We start from the raw sequence: 23,378 nt of genomic DNA, 5'->3' as shown, positions 1-23,378 counted from the left end.
TCTAGGAATTGTTTTCGATTTCTTCTTTTTCACTTTCTTCTTAGGACTTGAATTGCATTTTCCATTCAATAAATTGTAATTGATTGATGAATTTCAATGAAATTACAAGTTTTATTTTGAGGGCATGATGAGGTACACCAAACTAGCCCGGTGATGATATACAGCCGATAAAACAAAAGAAAAATCCAAGGAGAACTCTGAGGCCTGGGCTTCATCATGCTTTCTCATGTCAAAATGTTTCAAAAAATGCTTTAAAAAATGCTTTTGCAAAAAAAAAATCAAAAAAATTCACAAAAAATATGATTTACCCTATTTGTCTTTTTGATCCTTCTATTTCTTGTTTGACAATCATATAGCATGCAAAGGTGTGGAAATGGTCCAATCCAATGCAACAAGTGCTGATAATGATGATCCTGAAGATTCGATCGAAGATTCCATTGAGGTGCAGCAAAGTTGGGAACAACATGAAAAAACCAAGGCTCTCACATCCGAGTAGACCGTCACTATTAATTTAAGTGACACTGAAGAAGCCAATGAGGTGAAAATAGGGGCGAATCTCCCCAAAGACGAGGCTGAGCGCCTAATTCAGTTACTAAAGGAATATCAGGACATCTTCGCATGGACCTACGCCGACATGCTTGGGTTAGACCCGTCAATCGTGGAGCATTCTTTGCCTACTAACCCGGACGTGCCTCCTAAGAAGCAAAGGCTGCGGAGAACTAAGCCTGAGCTCTCGAAGAAGATAGAGGAAGAGGTGATGAAGCTTCTAAAAGTCGGATTCATTGAAGTCTCGCAATACCTTGAATGGGTAGCAAACATCGTGCCGGTGATGAAGAAGGATGGTCGGGTTCGAGTTTGTGTCGATTATCGGGATTTGAACAAGGCTAGCCCAAAAGATGACTTCCCGCTACCTCACATAGATGTCCTTGTTGATAGTACCGCCGATTTGAACTATTCTCATTTATGGATGGTTTTTCTGGATACAATCAGATAAGGATGAAGGAGGAAGACAAGGAGAAAACTGCATTTATCACCCCGTGGGGGACCTTTCATTACAAGGTTATGCCCTTCGGGCTCAAGAACGCAGGGGCAACTTACCAGCGAGCCATGGTAGCATTATTCCACGATATGATGCATTAAGAGATCGAGGTCTATGTTGATAATATGATCGCAAAGACTCGACCTGGGAAAAGCCACGTCGAAACCTTGAAGAAGTTGTTCGATCGACTCCGTGAGTTCATGCTTCGTCTAAACCCCACTAAATGCATGTTTGGAGCAACATCTGGTAAATTACTTGGATTCATTGTGAACAGTAAAGGGATTGAGATCGACCCGGCTAAGCTAAAGCCATATGTGAGCTACAACTTCCATCAACGATGAAAGAAGTCCGAAGTCTTTTGGGTAGATTGAATTACATTGCTCGATTCATTTCCCAACTTTCCGAAACTACCAAGCCATTCTTCAAGCTCTTGAAAAAGAATGCACGAGTCAACTGGGATGATGAGTGTCGAAAAGCATTCGACAAGTTGAAACAATACTTGATGAATCCACCAGTTCTTGTCCCGCCATCGCCAAGGCATCATTTGATTCTCTACCTCACCATTCATAGTGAGTCATTGGGTGCAATGTTGGCATAGGAAAGTCCCGTCGACAAAAAAGAACGAGCCATTTATTACCTGAGTAAAAAATTCACCATGTCAAAGCTGAAATATTCTGATGTGGAAAAGACTTGTGCTGCACTAGTGTGGGTGTTGCATAGATTGAGACAAAGTGCACACTTTGCATTACCGGACATTCCTTGTGGCGAGAACAATCCTATCAAGTACCTACTTGATCGGCCAGCTTTGATGGGTAAGTTGGCTAAGTAGCAAATTTTGATATTAGAATTTGATGTGCAATATATGCCACAGAAGTCGGTTAAGGGTCGAGTGATCGTCGATTTATTGGCTGAGAATCCGGAAGTCTTAAATAATGATGATCGTTCCCTAGATGACCGTATCTTGACTGTAAATGAAGACTCATGGACAATGTTCTTTGATGGAGCTGTGAACTTGTCTGGTTCTGGCATTGGGGCAATTTTGATATCCCTAGACGGACAACATCACCCAGTAGCTGCGAAATTGATATTCCCATGCACTAACAATACAGCCGAGTATGAAGCTTGCATCCTCGGGCTTCAAGCTGCAATCGAGATAGGTGTAGCCAAATTAAAAGTGTTTGGGGATTCCGCGTTGATCATACTACAGACCATAGGTGAATGGAAGACTAAGGATGCTAAATTGCTCACGTATCATGAGTACTTAGAAGATTTGGTCAAGCAGTTCGATGAAGTTTCATTCGAATACTTATCGAGGTCTCACAATCAATTTGCAGATGCACTCGCAACTTTATCATCTATGTTGCAAGTCACTGACGGATTAGAAGTCGAGCCATTGAAGATAGAGGTTCTGCCAAGGTCGGCTTATTGTATGATAGTGACTAAAGAGTCTGACGAAAAACCATGGTATTACAATATCATGAACTACATCCAAAAACAAGGATTCCCCGAGGGAAGTACTCCAGCTGATAGGAAGTACATCATGAAGATGGCCTCAAAGTTCTTCATCAGTGGTGAGAATTTGTACAAGAGATCTTATTATTCAATCTTGTTGCGGTGTGTGGGTGCAACTGAAGCCACTCAAATCATGCAAGAAGTTCACGAAGGAGTGTGTGGCCTTCATATGAATGGGCACATGTTGGCTAAGAAGATCATGAGATTAGGCTATTATTGGCTCACGCTAGAGGGTGACTGTATTCAGCATGTTCGAAGTTGTCATCGTTGCCAGGTCCATTGTGATAAGATAAATGTTCCTCCAACTGTGCTGCACCAGTTTTCTGAGCCATGGCCCTTCTCAATGTGGGGCATTGATGTGATCGGCCCAATAAACCCAAAGGCTTCCAATGGGCATAGATTCATTTTAGTGGCCATAGACTATTTTTCAAAATGGATTGAAGCTATGTCATTGGCAAGTGTCACTGCTCGCAATGTTGCGAAGTTCATCAAATGTGACATAATTGCTCGCTATGGTGTCACTAAAATGATTATCACTGACAATGGGACAAATTTGAGCAACAAGCTTGTTGATGAGTTGTTCAGCGAGTTCAAGATCAAGCATTTGAATTCGTCCCCTTATCGCCCTTAAATGAATGGGGCTGTTGAAATGGCCAATAAGAATATTAAGAAGATCTTGGCTAAGACAACCGAGAATTATCGAGATTAGCATGACTGATTACCCTTCGCACTGATGGCATATCGGACATCGATTCGTACTTCTACCAGGGCAACTCCTTTTGCGTTGGTATATGGCATGGAGGCAGTTTTGCCTGTGGAAGTGGAGATTCCTTCCCTGAGAGTATTATCCCAAGTGGAATTATTTGAGGCAGAATGGTCGCAACAAAGACTTGAACAGTTAAACTTGATCGATAAGAAAAGACTGAAGGCTCTTTGTCATGGCCAAACTTATCAGTAGAGAGTGGCCAGATCATTCAATCGGAAGGTACGACCAAGACATTTCGAGGTAAATGATCTTGTTCTAAGAAAGCTGTTGCCAATTTTTCCAAATACTAGGGGAAAGTTTGCTCTAAACTACAGTGGCCCATATGTGGTAAAGAAGGTACTTCATGGCGATGCTTTGATCTTGGCAGAAATGGACGGTCGTGAGTTTTCCACTCCAGTTAATTCAGATGTTGTCAAAAAGTATTACCCATGATAGAATTTGCCATGTCATGTTTTGAATTGCAAACATTTTATGATGAATAAATTGTCTCATTGAGTTGCAAATTCAATTGTCCAAACTTGTTGCAAATCTTGCATGTTTTCCTTGATTGAATTGTGTGAGATAAATTGAATGTATCAAATGGGATACTTTGGAATGATGAAAGGCAAACCCTGTTCCATACACTATTTCATACACTAACTCCCAGTGAGTTGTGTGGAAAAATTCCATGCCTACGAGGAAGAGGGTGATATCGCAAAGGGTACGTCGACCAAGGTGATGAAAGGCAGTTTCTTCTGCTACCCAAAGCATTACAAGTATATCCATTGTTCAGCCCTTTGAGCCCACACACATAAAGACCTTTTTAAATTATCCCTGTCAAGAATTGTCCCATACTGGGACAAGATTTGAAATGAATGATGAGTATTTTCTTACTCGCACTTGCATCGATCTTCGAGTATTGCTTTTACAAGTGTGACTTGTACGATAATTTAAAGTGTCTTAGGACGACAAAGAGCAGTTCTTTCTCTATCCTATACACTTTATCCATTGCATAGCCTCCTTGAGCCTATGAATTCATTTCACATTAAACGCAGTTGGTGATCATCCCCCACACTGGGGCAATGAAAGAAAAATCAAACCACTCAAGTAGCATGATTTACAATGCTAATAAAAATGGAGACTTTGTCCAAAAAAAAAGAGTACAAAAAAATGGGGCATGAAAAAGCAGTGTGCATGGTAAAAGCAAGGCCAATGGCCAAAGAAAAAAATCAAACACTTGATGAAGTGAGTCGTATCCCAAACAATGTGGTACCCAAAAAAAAGAAGAAAAAAACTCAAATATTGAGATGTTGCAATCAGTGGAGTTGTGATGTGAAGAAAATCTTCGACGATGGGGAGGAAAATTGTTGGAAATGTCAAGATGATCACCGACTTTGACCCCCTAAACACTTTTTGAGCCAAATGATCCTTTCGTTTCTCAACCCATGAACTCAACCTACGTTACGTCCCTTACAAAGTCTCTTCAGATTATGGCACTTGAATTAATGTAAAAGTTCATATGTTTGAAAGCATCGCTTGAAGAAGTGCAAGTAAGATAATTCTTGCTTCATTCCTCATGTTTCTTGACCGGTAAACCCCAAGACAATTGTGAAATGTCATTTTTTCAATAGCTTCAACTCAAATAGCCCCATTTGTTAAGCCATTGACCAAGCCGACAGAACGATCCCTGTTAAAGACCCCTCAGATTGGTAAGGTCGTACCACTTGCGAGATTGCTCAAACCCTTGTTTGGCATGACGATGGTGAGATAGAGTGATTGTCAAAATCATGCATTAAAGGTCAGGATAAAACAACCCATTATAATGAGGATGAGTGAAAAGTCCTTTCAGACCAAGAGGTCCCCCATTTGGCACATCCATGACACTCATGTGTTCAAATTAGAACATTCTTTGTGAAATCCTTCCCAATAGAAATTAGGTGATGCAGGCTTGATATAAATCATAGCGCATGAACCTCCCTTAAATTAATGCATGTTTGTGATCACAAATGCATATTATTTCTCCTATGACCATGTTTTGCAAAAGACATCTCCCTCAGGAACAGAGATGATACCATGTAAGTATATCTCTATCCATACCTTAAATACTTGTCATTGTGCAGGTATTCCCTTTTTAAAACACCGACACTCGATCGAGCTGTCTCCCAAAGATTTTTCTCTAGATTCAGTCTGATTAAGGTGACCGAAGAAAGGTTTGGGTCCTAGCCAAGTAAAACCCCGTTTAGGCGACCGTAGAATGGTACGGGTCCTAGACAACCTTATTGCTCTAACAGGCGACCGTAGAAAGGTACAGGTCCTGGAAAGCAATTACCTCAATTCAGGCGACCGTAGAAAGGTACGGGTCCTAGACAACATTTATTGCTCTAACAGGCGACCGTAGAAAGATACGGGTCCTGGAAAAGCAATTTCCCCATTCAAGCGACCGTAGAAAGGTATGGGTCCTGAACATGTAACACCAACTATCTTGAATTACTCTACCCTCCTTGAAGGTAAGTCATTCCAGGTAAGTCTTTTATCATATGCATTAGCATATCCATGCATCATATAAGTTTTAGGTCTCAATTTATCTTTGAATGCAACATCTACGAGCTCAACTTCAAAGAGGGGCAGCTGTTGACACCTAAATTTTGGGCAACCCATTTAGTCATTTATTGCATAATATTAGGGATTAATTTTTAACCCCTAAGAAAAAATATTATAAGTCAATTGCATAGCATATAATTTTTTAAGTGCATTTATTTTTAATTTACATGTTTTGCATTTTTTTTATTTTTTTTATTTTTAGGACTGGTGGTGGATGGATTCGAATTAATATTTCTGAGCTCTAGTTCGGCAGGCCGTGCTAGGCCCACAAAAGGAGAAAATTAACCCAAGCCCGTTGTTATGTTTAATTAATTATCTTGTGAAAAATTAAGATTTGATGCGATATTATGATGATTTTTGGAAATTAAGAAAATTGCATTGTAATCTTATTTTTATCAATAGATGATGAAATCGGGGGAGAATATTCATCAGATAGGGATTTTTGTGATCAAGAGGTTATAAGCAATATTCGTGAGATGAAAATATTAACAAAAAAGATCACGTTTTGTTTCGTCTATAAAAGGATGCGTACGGAGTTCAATTGAAAGGGGGTCTTTTCTTGAGGATGAAGTCAAAAATTGAAGAAATTTCTCCTCCGGTTGAGAAGAGTGAAAAAGTCTTATGCATAAAGTATAGAGGGAGAGTGAAGTGACAAGAGAGAGTGACAGATGAGATCAGTAAAAAAAACAAGAGAGAAGACCTACTGTTCATCTTCTCCAGAAGTTCTACGCATCCGACCCCTGCACTGTCGGTTCCTGCGCCGTCGGCCTCCGAGCAGCAACGCCGCCCCGCCTCCGTCGGTGATCCGCCTTAGCCAGCCCAGCGCCCGAGCCTCCACCTGCTGCCTCCACTGCTCGCCCGCACCACCGTCGCCACACCTCACCTGCGACTTACTGCTTGTCGCGCCTCTGCCTCATCTGCAACCCGCCGGTTCGCGATCCAGCTAGTCCTCGCCGCATCGCCCCGCAACCGTCCGAAGCTCCACCACCGCGGATCTGCCAGCAACTCGCGAAGCTACTTCTGCCTCGACGTGCCTCTGCCGCTGCTGTCTGTGCCCCACCGAACGTCAAGCCGACGCCCCCGCAGTGTCCTTGTTCGCGAAGCCACCGTTGATCCGCCCCGATCAGTCGACGCCGCGACCCGTCTGCTCCCGCGGCTCCGTCTGCAACACCTGCGAAGCCTCTACTACTCCCGACGACTTGATGTTGCTCTGAGCCACGACCCATCCCGACTTCAACCTCATGACTTGACGCCTCACACCGGCGATCTGCGATTGCCCGCGCCTCTGCCTGAGCCCCACTCCGACAACTCGCTCCGTCCGACGTCGCACCAGCCTTGCCCGAAGCCCGGCGCTGCCTCTACTAGCCCCACCTCCGCACGGCTCTCTGCTCTGCACCTTTGCTCAAGCCCGAACCAGTCACTAATATTTCTTTGCTACAGCTCCGAATTGCCGGACCTCGCCGAAGCTTCGCACCTCCGCAACCTTCGATCGACGGTGACGCCATCACTACAGCCGCGGTCCCTCACTAGAGCCGATGACCAGCCGCACGAACACAAGCCGTGTTTGGGAAGAAAAAGAAAAAAAAAAAAGGAAATTAGGTAGTTTTATTTTCTTTTTCTATTAACTTTATTTTATTTATTTCTTTTAAGTTTAGTTGTTATTGTGTAAATTTGAAGTGATCTTCATTTCATGAATTTTGTAGGCATTATCCGCAGGGTCTTCCTCAGAATTATTATAATTACTAATTTGATCCGTAAGATGTCGGATCATTTTTTTTAATTATATTAATTTTTGGGGCTTGTCGATAGTATTTTAAGTGTTGAATCAATATAATTATTAATTTGATCCGTAAGAATTCGGATCAGATTTTTAGTTATTTTGATTTTTTGTCGTGGTGTTTAGGGTTAAAGTAATTGTTAATTTGACCTGTGAGACAACAGGTTTTTTTTTCGATTATTCTAATCCTTTATTTGGTGGATATCTTAATTGCTTAGATATAGTTGATTATCTTGGAAAAACACTAAAAATATAAATAAAAAAAATCAAAAAAAAAATATTTGAATTAGGATTCAATTTGTTTTAGAATATTTCTTGTTATCTTGCATATCTAGAATAGGGATTTTATTTCGAATTTAGAAAAATATAAAAAAAAAAAAAAAAAAAAAACAAAAAATGCATTCATTTAGGTTGTTAGTTTGTAACTTGGATTGCATGTTTAATTATGTATCAATTTTAATTTCGAATTTTTATAAAAATAAAAATACAAAAGAATCATCATGCATATATCATGTAGAATTAGGGCATTCTTTGTACGTCATGGCATCTTAGGATAAAATTGCAAGTTTCATTTTAAATTCACTTCATTATTTAGAATAGATTGCATTTTTAGTATAAAAATCATATGCACGTCATATAAAATTAAGTTCATGAAATGCACGTCATTTAGCAATTGTTGTTAAGTTCATTATATTAGGAATTGCTCATCATTAGACTAGGCCATTTAATAAATGTCGCGTGACATATAGCTCGCATATTAAATTGCATGTTACATGTCATTTTAGTTGAAATAATTTTGTATGTCATTAGAATTAGGTCATTTAGATTGCATTTAATTATTGCATTTCTTCATGTCATATAGTTTAGGTCATGTAGTTAAAATGCATGTTTTTATGAAAAAATTCTAAATCTAAGAAAACCCAAAAAAAATTGTTTACTTTGTGTATGCAATTTATTTATTGAATGTTTGAGCATCCATGTGGTCACCTTTTGCATGATATTATTTAGATTAAAATAAATCAGCTGCCTGCAAAAAAAAAAAAAATTGAAAATAAAAAGAATGGTACCAAAAGGGCATTAGAGAAATCTAATGTAACCAAGTCCCCGTACCCTTAGTCTGGTTCGTAGGAGTAAAGTAATTTTCCAATTATTTTACTTAGGTGTCTAATTGACCTACCATAAACTGATTAGTGGCGACTCCTAAATAAAATCCATTCGCATGTTAAGAAATTTGAACCTAAGTCGCGAATTGATATGGGCTTAGGAGAGCCCGAGTTAAGTCTAGGCTTAACAATCCATTAGCCAAATCCTAGGTGGTTCACACCCAAAAAATTGGTCGCGACATGTACCTACTATGTTTTTCGATTGAATTTTATTTATTCCTTCTACTTTTCACAATTAGAGCGCGCATCATGAATATAACGCATCGTGAATATAATGTCCAACCTCGTTGATCTGTTGATGTGTCCTCGTTGATCTTTTGATGTGTCGTGCAGCATAGGATGTTGAAGACATAAACTTGTAAAAGAATTTATTAGAAGTTAGCATTCATTTCCCATTTGACAGAGAATCCTTTTCGCTCTACCTAACCCTATTTACTATCCAAGTTTCAAGGAGTAAAACAAGTGAAAATCCCAAATGTATTTATGTGCGCAACACACGAATGTCATGTCCAAGTGTCAAGGAGTAAAACAAGTGAAAATCCCAAATGTATTTATGTGCACAACACTCGAATGTCATGTGACGATACGAATGTCATACTAAAATTTTTCCAAATAACATGTCATACCAAAATTTTTCCAAGTTACAATAAACTATGCCTCACATCGCTGAATTTCAAGAAAAAACCCCAAATGTATTTATGTGCACAACACTTGAATGTCGTGACGATACGATAACATGTCATACTAAAATTTTTCCAAATAACATGTCATACCAAAAATTTTCCAAGTTACAATAAACCATGCCTCACTGCATTTTATGCCAGACCAACGGCATCTGTGATCGAAAAGCAATTGCAAGATTGTTTTCAAGGTTGAGATGCAAGCTGAATCTCTCAACAAATAGTATACTCTTGCTTCAAAGATCCAATATACTTTATTAGAAGCTCCCAATGAAACCAAACAACACCATGACACAAGTCGAAACGAAGCATCATGTACACCCTCCCTCCCTGCAACAATCCAGCAAAACGCAAAAACATTGTACAAATGAACTAAGGGGCACTTATAGAACACAAGAGTGCTGATGCTTCTGTTTCTCTCTCCTGGCGAAGGACTGAAGACAACTCCATAATGATAAAGCCCGAGAAAATGAAGCCTCCAGAGTAAATAAGGATCCATCAAATGTCAATTATTCATGTTAGTTCTAACCTAAGGATTCAATCAACAGTGCGCCATACAGATGTATCAAGAGAGACCCCAAAAGTGAAGTCAATTCAGGAGGAAGTGTTGTGCTGCAGGACTGGTTTAGGAGACAACCCTCCTTACTGTTTTGGAGGAGAGCCCATCGTCTGCACTGGCGGAGCTGTGACCACTGCTAATGTCAGATCACGAGGGTTTGCATCACCAGATCGGTCACGGATCTCCCTATATTCTTGACAAATTGCACAGAGATGGCAGAAAAAATGAGTGACAAAGTCCCCACAAGGCCCTTCCTGCATGAGTTGAGTGATTGATCAAATGAGCCAATTGATGACTAAAGCACAAAACTACTTATTTGTTCACAGGAATCTTGAAACAGTTCTAGTAGATTCAGGATCAATCTAGACTGACTTTTACTGTTTATTTTTTGCCTAATCAAAATCTTGCGGTTTCAAAACACTTACAATTTTTGCAAAATGTATATGTTGACACCTAGATTCATATATGTAACTTATTTATTTGACATTTGAATAATATTTTAAATTTTAATAGGAAAGCAAGAAAGTTATGAAAAAGGATTGAAGATTCCGACCCTCGAATGTTCTTATTTCAATCTACTATTTATTCCAATCACGAGGACTTGTGTAACTCTTGACTCAAACCTCATCTATTAGAGAAGAGGGCTGGAACTGCTAGATGCTGAAGGCGGGAAAGGGATATAAGGTGCATTAGGTTAGATTTTTGGAAAAGCCTTCGAGAAAATGTAAAGAACTTAATCATAATATGAAAGTCCATTGTGAATTGCCTTTAAGTAAAATAGTGTTTGGAGAGATTATATTTATAAAAGACTTTTGTGATAAAAAAAATATAAATAAATTTGTCAAAAGAAAAAAGTTGGCCGATGAGGACACGTGGCCGCTAATGATTGAAATTTGTCACCAGCGGCTAACGTATGAGGTTACAAGACCTCAAGAGGCCCTCAAAGACCACCTACGAGGGCCACCTAGGGTTGCGCGATCCCCGACAAGGTTGTGACCAAGTGGCCATGACCTTCCTGCAACCCAGATCTGGGTTACACCCAACAAGGTCGTGCAACCTCCAGCGACCCAAATCTAGGACGCGGTGAGGTCACATTGGGTCGTCAGAGGTCATGTGACCTCGCTGTGACCCAAATCTAGGTTGCCGGAGGTGGGTTGCCGAAAGTTGTGTGACCTCAGCGAGGGCCGCGTGCTCGCACAACCTCAAGTGGCCCTTCACGAAGGTCGCAAAATAGATCTGGGTCGCAGCGACCTTTGCTTGAGGGTTGCCTGACCCTTGCCCTTCGTCAGCGACTACCTGCCCTTTGCCAACAACCACTCCCAGCCATGCTGGTCTTGTTCAACGGAGAAGAATAAGATGAACAGTAGCTCAGCATGCTCAGAAGGCAAAAGCTCAAGGCACCCCTAAGCTACCTTGCGCTTTCAGCCTTTGGAAGGCTTGCATTTGGTAAATGAGGTTAAAAAAAAAAAATTGCCAAACACACATTATTTGGCTTAAAGGGCTTTGGACGCCCAAGGGGCTTTGGGAAAGCCTCTCCCAAATGCACCCATGGATCCAGGAGTGGAGGGGCTTGCTTTAACTAAAGGAGATTTATAAATGAGTAGGTCGAACAAGCTCAATCAAGTTATCAACCACTATGACGAATAGCTTAAACGAGACCTAGTAGACGGAACGTAAGTACAATATTTGCAGGATAGAAATGACAAGGTTCACAGGTGTTGGGAATAACGGATCCCCGAAAACCGGATTCGATACTAAATCGAACCCCTAAATCAATGCGGAAGACGAAGCCCGGGATAAACACGTATCACCGATCGTAAAGCACACCACGGATTCGAGCGTACCTTGTTAGCCACAGATAAGACACCGACGCCGATAAGAGGAAGAGATTTGGCCCTGTTCAATCCGATTAAGCCTTGATGAGAAGAAAAACGCGCCGTATGCTTTTTGTTTTTCTTTGGAGAGGGAGAGCGCGCGGGAGAGGAGAAGACGTACGTGAATTCTGATTTCCAACAGTTGTCTCTCTCTCTCTCTCTCTCTCTCTCTCTCTCTCTCTCTCTCTCTCTCCTCCCTTTTATACCTTCCCCCGTCCACAGGCCATATTCCCGTGGGCCGAGCCTTTTGGGCCCAGCATGGGCGGACGGGCCTTAAGCCCATCACCAATTAAAGCCTTCATCTCCCACTCGCACATGGTGGGCCGAACAGGATTCTCTTTACCTCTTTTCAACATTTATACCGGTGAATAATCCGTGTGACCAGCATACTTTGAGAGCTCGTTGCTATACATCTGTTAGGAATATATAGCAGCTCATAATGGGCGTCACACTCTGAGTAGATTTAGTATGCAGTACCCTAGATCGATCGATCACATTTTATATCTCTCTTGATCTCTTTCAAACATGATATATATATTATATTCACAATTACAGTTATCACAAAGACAATCATAATTGGTCGACCAGTGAATATAAAAACTACAATGTGATTCTCCAAAATCGATCTTCTTTTTTCCTTCAAACTCTCAATTTCAGTTCAGCTTGCTTTTCTAGAAATGTCCCATTAGATCGAATCAACTCATGACCATTGGCAACATCCTAAGATAGCAAACACTAAATAGAAACCTTGAGAATAAGTAAAATTCATGAGGGGACTAAAAATTTGAGGAACTCTTTTCCTCAAGAGTCTCACACGTCATAAAAGTTGAGATCAAACCTTTTGCCACTCTTATTGGTCGTCTTATGCATACGTAGTATGAAATACGTATTACGGTATTAACTCATTTCCCATGGAGCATATGTCTACATTTTTCAATACCGTACAGATGATAGTTCAGACATACCCGATGTCTAACTCGAGTTCATGTATCTACTCATTCACAAAATTCATCAGAACTCACATCTGGCATCTTAGACAGATAAAGTAAAATATGTGGGGTATTTTACTTTCGGACATCACAAGTATTATGTCCTCATCTTAACACTTAGTTAAGGCGACATGCGTATTTTAAGCTTGAGCTCTCGATTATCACCTAGATAATAAGCTTAAATACTGTCTCATCTCTATTTATCACACAGTAAATAGAGGCGATTACCCGTGTGAGTGGGCTAATCTTTTATCCGTCGACATACTTCCTCAACTTATAATAATACACTAAGTATTAAGATGCATAAAGATCATACAAAGATTCATAGGCATTAATCAATGAAAAAACAAAATTTCATAAAATGTGAACAACTCAGGGAAAATACAATCCAGTACATCAGACTCTACGCAATCCTAGAGATTTTACATGGCCACAAAACACATCTCTAGGTATTGGCTTTGTCATAGGATCTGCTACCATTCTATGCGTAGATATGTACTGTAAGTTCACATCCTTTCGTGCAACCATATCTTTTACAAAGTTATACTTGGTATCTATATGTTTGGTCTTGCCATGATACTTTGGATCTTTGGTGTACGCTATAGCTGCTTGGCTATCACAGTTAACCAATAATTGATTTGCAGCTTCCTCAATAACACCTAAATGATCCAAGAATCTCTTAAGCCAAACTCCTTCTTGTACCTTTGCTGCGATAATGCCACGAACTCAGCTTCCATCGTGGATAAGGCTATGCACGTTTGCTTCTTACTACTCCATGATATGGCGCCATTGCTCAGTAAGAAAGCAAATCTTGAGGTAGATTTCCTTTCATCTAAATCTCCTCCCCAATCAGCATCTTAATAGCCTTCAAGTCGCAGATCATTTCCTTGGTAATTCAACTTGTAATCAGCAGTTCCCTTCAGATACCTCAGTATTCTCTTAACGGCCTTCCAATGTGTTTGACTTGGATTGGATTGGTATCTACTCACCATTCCAACTGCATAACATATGTTAGGTCTTGTACACATCATAGTGTACATCAAGCTCCCAACAGCACTAGCATAAGGAACATGTTTCATTTGTTCCTTCTCATGTGAAGTCCTTGGACACAGTCTATGACTCAATCCTTCACCTTTTGCAATAGGAGTGTCAATGGGTTTACAATCCCATATCCTTCAATTCAAAATTGGAAGACAACCAATTTTTGACAGTATTGACAAGCTCCATATTGCTTCCGGCAATTAGTATATCATCAACATATAATGATATGATCACAAATAGACATTTGGATCTTTTAATATATATACAATGATCCTCATCTATCATTGTAAAATCATATGCCATTATGGCATTATGAAAACGTATATACCATTGTCTTGACGACTGCTTAAGGCCATATATCGACCCCCAAAGTCGACATACCTATTCTTCTTGGCCTTTTACTATGAAACCAGCAGGTTGTTCCATATATATTCCTTCCTCTATTTCTCCATTGAGGAAAGCAGTTTTTACATCCATTTGATGTAACTCAAGTCCATACTAAACACTATTGCCAGAATTATGCGAATCAAGGTAAATCTCATTACAGGAGAAAATGTATCTTCATAATCTATTCCTTCCTGTTGATTATACCCCTTCGCCACAAGGCGAGCCTTATGCCTTTCTATCAAGCCATCAGCTTTTCGCTTTATTTTGAGAACCCACTTGTTCCCAATAGCTTTCTGTCCTTTTGGAAGATCAACCAGTTCCCTGACTTGGTTTGACTTCATTGACTCCATCTCCTCTTTCATTGCATTAATCCATTTTTCCTTAATATGGCAATTCAGAGCCTCATTAATATTTCTTGGCTCGTCCTCATCTTGTGGAGCAACCATAAAAGTTTCCCCTTCAATGTCGAAACGTCAACGGGGAATACTTTGGCAACTTGTTCGCTTTATGAGAGAATGTACACTTAGCACATCATTCCCCATTATGCTCCCACTCGGATTAGATAATGACGATATCATCTCATCATGTGGTTGTAATTGAGAATGAGTTGAATTCAATTCATCACTTCTCATATTACTCCAACTTGGATGAACTCCATTAATATCATTATCTTGATCCAAGGTTTCAAATAGGGGTAATCTTCCCCTATTTCGCCCTTCTTAGGAATTTCATCCACTAAGAATGTGACATCCCATGATTCAAATTCAGTTATACTCCCACTTTCCTGCTCACCTACGAACACATACCCTTTCGAGTGTTCGGAGTATCTCATGAAAATACTCTTCTTTCATTTGGGACCATATTTCCCAAATCTGTGAGAGGACTCATTAGTATAGGTAGCACAACCCCATGGCTTAAGAAAACTTAAGTCCGGTTTTCTACCTGTCCATAACTCATATGGAGTGGAATTAACTGATTTGGAAGGCACCCAGTTAAGTATATAGGCAGCAGTTAACAACGCATCACTCCAAAAGGTGATAGGTAAGTTAGCATGCGCCATCATGGACCTAACCATTTCCAGTAGGGTTTTGTTTCTTCTCTCTGCAACACCATTTTGTTGAGGAGTATATGGAATAGACAACTGTCTTTCTATTCCTTTTTCATCACATAATTTTCTGAACTCATCAGATAAATATTCTCGACCTCGATCGGATCTCAATGCTTTTATTTTCTTATCTAATTGATTTTCCACCAGGTTCAAAAAACCTTTTGAAACAACTTATTGCTTCAGATTTATGAGAAATCAAATAGACATATCCAAATCGAGTGTAATCATCTATAAAAGTGATGAAATAAACAGCCACATGCCTTCCTTTCACATTCATTGGACCACGATATCGGTATGGATTAAATGCAGAGGAAATTCAGCTTTTTTCCTTTTCCAAATGGTTTCCTTGTCGTTTTCCCTTCTAGGCAATGCTTACATATGGGCAAATCGACTTTTTCAATGTTCCCCAACAAGCCCTCTTTGGCTAGTCTATTCATACGCCGTTGGCCAATGTGACCAAGTCTAGCATGCCACACTTTCACATCATTATCATATGTATTAGGAGACGTGAGAAGGGAATAACAAACATTTGCATTAACATAATCAATATCTAATACAATGAAACCATCCAGAAAATAACACAACCATAGTAATTTGTATCCAAAAACAAATTCACACCTCTACTAAAGAAGTTCATATTAAAACCTAATTTAACCAACACTAATACAGACACTAAATTCCGACGAATCTCCGAAGCATACAACACATCATGTAGGAACAAAGTGTGTCCACCACGCATATTCAGTTGGCATGTGCCAATTCCTTTCACTTCAGCTCTGGAGTTGTTTCCCACATAGATCCACTTAGTTCCAGTAGGTACTCGTCGGAATTCCACGAAGGATCCTCTATCCTTCGCTACATGGTCCGTCGCTCCTGAATCCACAATCCACAAAGGATTAGACTCAGTTAAGAACACAGAACTCGACACAAAAGTAAAGTTCTGAAAAATACAAGGGGTGTTTACCTTCTTTGGCTCACGACAGTCGCGAGCATAGTGACCCTTCTGGTCACAGTTGTAGCATTTCACCCTTGCAAGCTTTTTCATGCGAGGACGCTTTCCTCTTCCATGTTGGTTAAACTTGGGTTTATTCACTGAAGGACCTGCTTCTTCCTTGCCTTTCCCTTTATCAAACCAGTTAGGGCGCTCGCGCTTGGAGCTCGAAGCTCCATGTGAGCTAGAACTAGCATGATAGAGTTCAGCATCCGGCTTAGCCACCAAGAGGCGGTCCTCTTCCAGCTCAAGATGGCGCACAGCATCCTCAAAAGTTTTGATATTCTCATTATGAGTCAGGTGCACCTTCATATGCTCCCAACTCTGAGGCAAGGAACGAATCACTGCTTGCACCTGCTGCTCATCTGTGAGGACATGGCCAGCATCTTTCAGCTCATTTATCATGTTTGACATCTTTCTAAGATGTTGCTTCATAGTCTGACCATGAGGCTTCTTATAGGAGTCAAACTTAATAGTGAGCCGTCTCAGTCTGGTCACCGAAGTATGACCAAATCTAGTTGCCAATGCCTCCCACATTTCCTTGGCATTGTCAAAATGCCTAAACTCTCGCATGACGTCATTTTCCATGATGCTCAGCAACGTGATGCGAGCAAGAGAGTTCTTTCGTTTCCATGCAGCAAAAGCTTCCTTATCTCTTTTGTCTTTGTGCAGTATTTCCTTCTTCGGGTTCTACCATGGTCAGGTTAAGAGCCTCAAGTGCCTCTTGCTCTTCCAGCACATATTGGATTTTCATGTGCCATATCTCATAGTTGTCACCATTGAACTTTTCACCTTTGTTTAGCTCAGCAACTATGCTCTTTGTGGCTGAGGCCATTGATCTGAACACATCAGACATATATGCACGAATTATTAATGCATATCACTTATGCATCCCTATTTGCATAGACCCATCATATTAATGAATAATTTCAAGTAAGGCTTCAGAATCAAAAGGTCACTATGTTTCCAATCATCCTCCAAAAAATCCTAACTTAAAATTATCATTAATATAATTATCCTATGCAAAGTAATTCTATGAAGCTACTAAAAACTTCCATCAACTAGCCACAGCAACCAGTAATAACAGAAAGCAACAGATAATTGAATTCAAATAAAACAATAATGCTTTCAACTAATACAATCAATACATTGGTTGCTACATCAACAACTATCAGGTAGTAAACATTACATAATTATGTCCATAAAGCACACTTAACAAATATCAGCCAATACAACTAACACAAAGTCAGCACATAAACTGGGAAAGATCATCTTTTGTTCAATTTCTTGATCTTTTCCCTTGTTATAATACAGTAATATTCATTTACAAAATCTATTACAATTTTCTTATTTGAAGCAGCTCCATTGACATCCCATATGCGATTCAACACATCTTGCCATTCAGGTGGAAAAGTGTTTATGAAAAATCGCACCATCTCTGACTGTGACATAGGACGACCATTCCATATGACCTTTTGTATCTTCCCGTTGACTTTAAGGACGTGATCAATTAAGTCACAGCTCTCCCATCGATGATCAGTCAGCTCAGCTATCAACTTAAACAGCATTTCTTTTTGTTCATCGGTAATTGTGCGAATAGGTGTGCGCAACCTGAGGGGAGGCATTTTTTCCTGCAACAAATGCAGAAATGTTCCTGCAACAAATGCAGAATAAACAAGGGATCACAAATAATCCACATAAACTTAATTGAAAAAGAAACGCATTTTTTTTCGGGTCAACGGTCAACGGTCGTCGGTCAACGGTCAACGGTCGTCAACGGTCAACGGTCGTCGGACTGGACAGACCGGTCGGACCGGTCGGGCCGGTCGGGCCGGAGGGGGCCCGGCTCGAGCGAACCGACGGCACGTGCCGCGCGCGTGCGCGGGCTGACGTCACGCAGACGTCAGCTGGCACGCGCCGCGCACGTGCTGGGTCTCCGCGATCGGGTCGGGTCGCGGTCGCAGTCGGGTCGCCGGCCGGTGGCCACCCCGGCGGCGTCGTCGTGCTGGCGTCATCGATGACGTCACCCTAGCGATTATTAACCGTTGGGTGACGTCATGATGACGTCAGCACGACGACATTCGCGGACCGGGCGCGTGCTGGTTATTTGGCGGCGTGCGCGCACGCGCCGGTTCGCTAACCGGCGCGTGTGCCGCACGCGCTGGGTGAGCCAGCGCTTTCGGGCGCGTGCGGCGTCGCTCGGCAGCGCACAACGTGTCTCCAGACTCGTCTCGACGTTGCCTTTCTCCCCATGTGTTAAGAAATTGATTTCAACTTACGAAAACTCAGAAAAATGGCCGAAGAACGCTCGGGTGTCGGGATTTCTCGCCCCGATCCGTACGGCCGAATTGCTTTTGTGAAAAATCAATCAAAAACATCAAAACAGATCGGGAAAATGTGAACTAGGGCTCTGATACCAATGTTGGGAATAACGGATCCCCGAAAACCGGATTCAATACTAAATCGAACCCCTAAATCAATGCGGAAGACGAAGCCCGGGATAAACACGTATCACCGATCGTAAAGCATACCACGGATTCGAGCGTACCTTGTTAACCACAGATTAGACACCGACGCCGATAAGAGGAAGAGATTTGGCCCTATTCGATCCGATTAAGCCTTGATGGGAAGAAAAACGCGCCGTATGCTTTTTGTTTTTCTTTGGAGAGGGAGAGCGCGCGGGAGAGGAGAAGACGTACATGAATTCTGATTTCCAACAGTTGTCTTCTCTCTCTCTCTCCTCCCTTTTATACCTTCCCCCATCCACGGGCCATATTCCCGTGGGCCGGGCCTTTTGGGCCCAGCATGGGCGGACGGGCCTTAAGCCCATCACCAATTAAAGCCTTCAACAGGTAATGAAGCAAGGACTGGACAGAAACTATAACGAGTTCGGCTAGTTAGCTAAGAGACATTTAGGGAAACATAAAACAGTGAATTGATTGCTGCTCCTATTCCATACGTCCTTCCATCTAGTCACTGCAAGCGAGTTCCAAATAGAAGGGACAAATGTTTGTTGAGTTGGAACCATGTAATGAAGGTAGGGACAAATTTAGAGCAACGCAAACAGTTGAGTTGACCTAACCATTCGAACCATTTCATTTATGAAACTTGATTTTCTTTTTGTAACATGCTAAGGGAATCTAGCCCCAACCGAATAAAAGTTTTTAAGTGCTCTTTCAAAGCTCTTGGTGACATGATTCCGACAGTGGATGTGGTTCCAAGTTCTTGACAAGGCAGGTTTGGACTATGTTACTCCACTAAAAGTACCTTCTAAGTAATTTTAAGAAAGTGTTATGGCCCTCCAAGGCCTACAAATAGAAGCTTCTTTAAGCTCTTTTTGGCACAGGGGTCTTGGAAATCTAAAAGAAATTGAGTAAATATGGACAATGCGAACAAACCTCACGAAATTGAGCAAAAAATAGGTTAGCTGAAAAACAAGAAATGTGAGCAAAGGCTCAATCTCTTCTGGGAACGTATGCCGCCGATCAATCCAAACCTTATACGAGATTATATGCTCTCTATATAGGGAGAAATAAGCTCCCGCAAATAGGAAGACGGCCATCCTCATGAACAAAAAGAGCTCCTTGGTAAGGCTGCCATGTTTGATGACCGAGCTCACTAGAAAAGAGGAGTCCGTCCACTCTTTCTAAATAATTAAAATAAGTGCCTTTTACATGCAAAATAGTCTGTTTTAATTTGTGGTGCTTTTTGTCTTTTCAAGAAGGGATACACTTTGATACCAACAGGAGATAGATTTCATGCAAAATAGTCTGTTTTAATTTGTGGTGATTTTTGTCTTTTCAAGAAGGGATACACTTTGATACCAACAGAAGATAGATTTCAATCTTTGCTAATTATATTTGTTTGGTTATGTTTGTTACTTTACGTGTATGGGAAAAATCTAGCGTAAAATGTTTACTGCTAATGCTAATATAATTGTTATATTACACTACATGAAGAAAAACCATCAGAATGTTTGGATATCAGGAATAAAACCATCAGAATGCGGATGGAAGCTCCCTTCATTCTTTTTTATATCATTTGGCCAATTGAAATGAGGCGAAATGAAAATAGAAATGGAGAATGAAAATTGTTGAAGACATTGTTGCCCCACATAATTGATCCTAATTTGGATATTAATTCTAATTGATGCTGATTAGTTCATTAATTGGGAATTATTCATTAATTGGGAATTAGAATATCATGTATTAGGGAATTGATTTTTTCTGTATATTCTTTTCCTTAATTAGTTGCTCCTATGTATTATAAGTAGGACACTAATTGTGCAATATTAAAGTGTGAAAGTAATATACAATTTCCCCTATTCCCAATCGCTTTCTACCATCCAATTCTCTGACAAAAATTACCGCATTCTTGCATTTCCATTACCATGAGGGGAGGTGGAAATGAGTTAGGATAAAAGGGAAGGAGTAGATAAAACATAGAAAGCACTCAAGTGGATTGTTATTTTTTAAAATTGGGTTTTAGTAAATTTTTCTGTCTACAAACTTTTTCAGGGTAAAGTACACTTTACCTTACCAACAAAAAAAAAGTGCACTTTACCTTACTTGCTACTACAGACAACTGGTCAAACAATAAAATACAAACCATGAAAAGTAAATTCCAATTTTGATGTGTCGCCAAGTATAATGAATTTTTATTTAATTTTTATTCCAACTTCTTATAAATTCATTTTGGATCCTTTTTTCTTATTCCAATTGTCTCATTTTCTATATACCAAATGGGGCCTAAAATTAACGTGATTCATTCAACAATTGATTCATTCAACAATTATATATATATATATATATATATATATCTTTGCTTATCTATACCTTCCCACTAGCTCTGATACCATAAAGGGGTTTGGATCGGAGTACTATATGAGAGAACAAGGAAGTATAGAGATTAACAGATCTATATGAAAGTAGAGAAATGTATCTAAAAGGAGAATGATGTATAAGAATCTGTATTTTCTAGGACTGGTTCAGGCTGATTTTGTTGATAAATTGGCCTGGAAATTCTTGATCTATTATCTAAACCACTAATTTCTGGTTCAGGAGGTGTCTCTTGATTACTTCTACTGGTGGAAGGAGGTAAAGGTGTTGTATCGTGTGTGAGAGTATCTCTATGTATACTAGGAGGAGGAGTGTTTCTGTGCGTACTAGGAGGAATGGTGATTATAGGAGGAAGATTAGGATTAAGATCTATGGACCTCGTATAAGAATTATGAAAAGAAGGACTAGATCTTGAATCGAAAGATCTTCTGGGAAATCTAATGGTCACTCTTCCTTCTGGATGTTGGATGACATTAGTCGGATCTGTATTTTGAACAACTTGTTGGGGAATTTGGTTTTCTAATTCTCATTGTTCTGGTAAAGTAACTTGGTTCCAATTAATAGACCTAGGAATTGTTGTATTAGCTCTAGAAATGTCAGTTTGGAAAAGAAGTGTTTCTCCCCGTGGACTATGTTTGAAAGCATTTTCTCCAAAAGCGGAGGACATGGCTTTGTAATGGATTCTATAGACAAGGGCTAAAGGAATAGATCCATCTGCCACTTTGTAATTATGAGTTTTAATCTGGAGTGTGAGGGCTCTAAGAATATTTTTATCTTTGAGAGAAACAGAGAAATTATGATAACAGTCAAAATGTATGGGCCCTTTACAGAGACTTGTCTCTACTGTACCTAGTATGGACTCATCATAGTTTAAGAGACGTGAATCTCGTAAAACTAAAAGAATAGAGGTATTAAGACCTTCTTTTGTAAGAGGTTTGACTCCTACTTGGACTAGTCCTATATGAATGTAATTGTATTTTTGTTTATGTTTTTGGATGGACTCTTTGTTTAAAAGATGTATTTTCTCATAAGAATTAGAAAGAGGAACATCTCTTTCTTCGGTGGATATGACATAGTCTGATTTTTTGAAAAAATTCAATTTTGATTGTTTGTATATTTCCTTAAGCTATATTTTAGGAATTTCCCAATTTTCTATAGATTTGTTGAAATCTTCTATCCTTACTTCTTCTATATGTATAGGACTTGGATCTGAGTCTATTTGTGATAGAGAACTAGAGGAAGATGTAGATCTTCTATGTAAACTCATACTTAAGATCGAAACTATTCCTTCTTCAGAACCGTTACAGAGCTAAACCAACGGTCTAACAGCCACTCAGGGACTTACGGCCTGGACCACTCTGTAGAAACAAGAAGGACGCCAACGAATGGCTCTCGATCTGAGAGTATGTTCTTACAAAGACTATCTATACCTTCCCACTGGCTCAGATACCATAAAGGGGTTTTTCTGGAGAAGCGTCTTCATATTCGGAATCAGAAGAGGATTCTATCTCATTAATCTGAAGACCATCTTCCTCAAGAAGTTCATCAGAAGAAGTATCATCATTTTCTATGAAGATGTTATTTAACTGATTAAGAGTATTGTCATCTAAGGAAAGTTCATTCAGTTTTTTATTAATCCTACAATATTTTGAAATATGACCTTTTCTACCACAAGAATAACATTTAATGTCTTTAAGATTTTTTCTATCGGAATGGGGTCTATTTTGATTATTCTGGTGTCTTTGTTTATTCCTACGAAAAGAAGGTTTGTTGTGATGTTTCTTCGTTTCTTTCTCAGGAGGACAAGTTCCCTTACATTTTGGTTTTGTTTTGTCATTATAAGAGGGGTCGTATTGAGCACAAAAATCTCCTAGACTCCTATTGGTAAGGGATTGTTCCTCCTTGAGTTGTCTTTGTAATTTGATTGTATTACACATTTGTGTTCCTTGTCTATAAACATAAGAGACTATTTCTCCATAAGAAATGAGATCATAAGGAATTTGACCGCTATAATCTTCTCTAATTTTATCTCTAACTTGGTCACCTATGACCTGTGGTAAACCGACTAGGAATT

The sequence above is a fragment of the Eucalyptus grandis genome, chromosome 11 (genome assembly GCF_016545825.1).
Source record: "Eucalyptus grandis isolate ANBG69807.140 chromosome 11, ASM1654582v1, whole genome shotgun sequence".
In the NCBI taxonomy this organism is placed as follows: Eukaryota; Viridiplantae; Streptophyta; class Magnoliopsida; order Myrtales; family Myrtaceae; genus Eucalyptus; species Eucalyptus grandis.
This window is presented reverse-complemented; position numbering follows the sequence as displayed.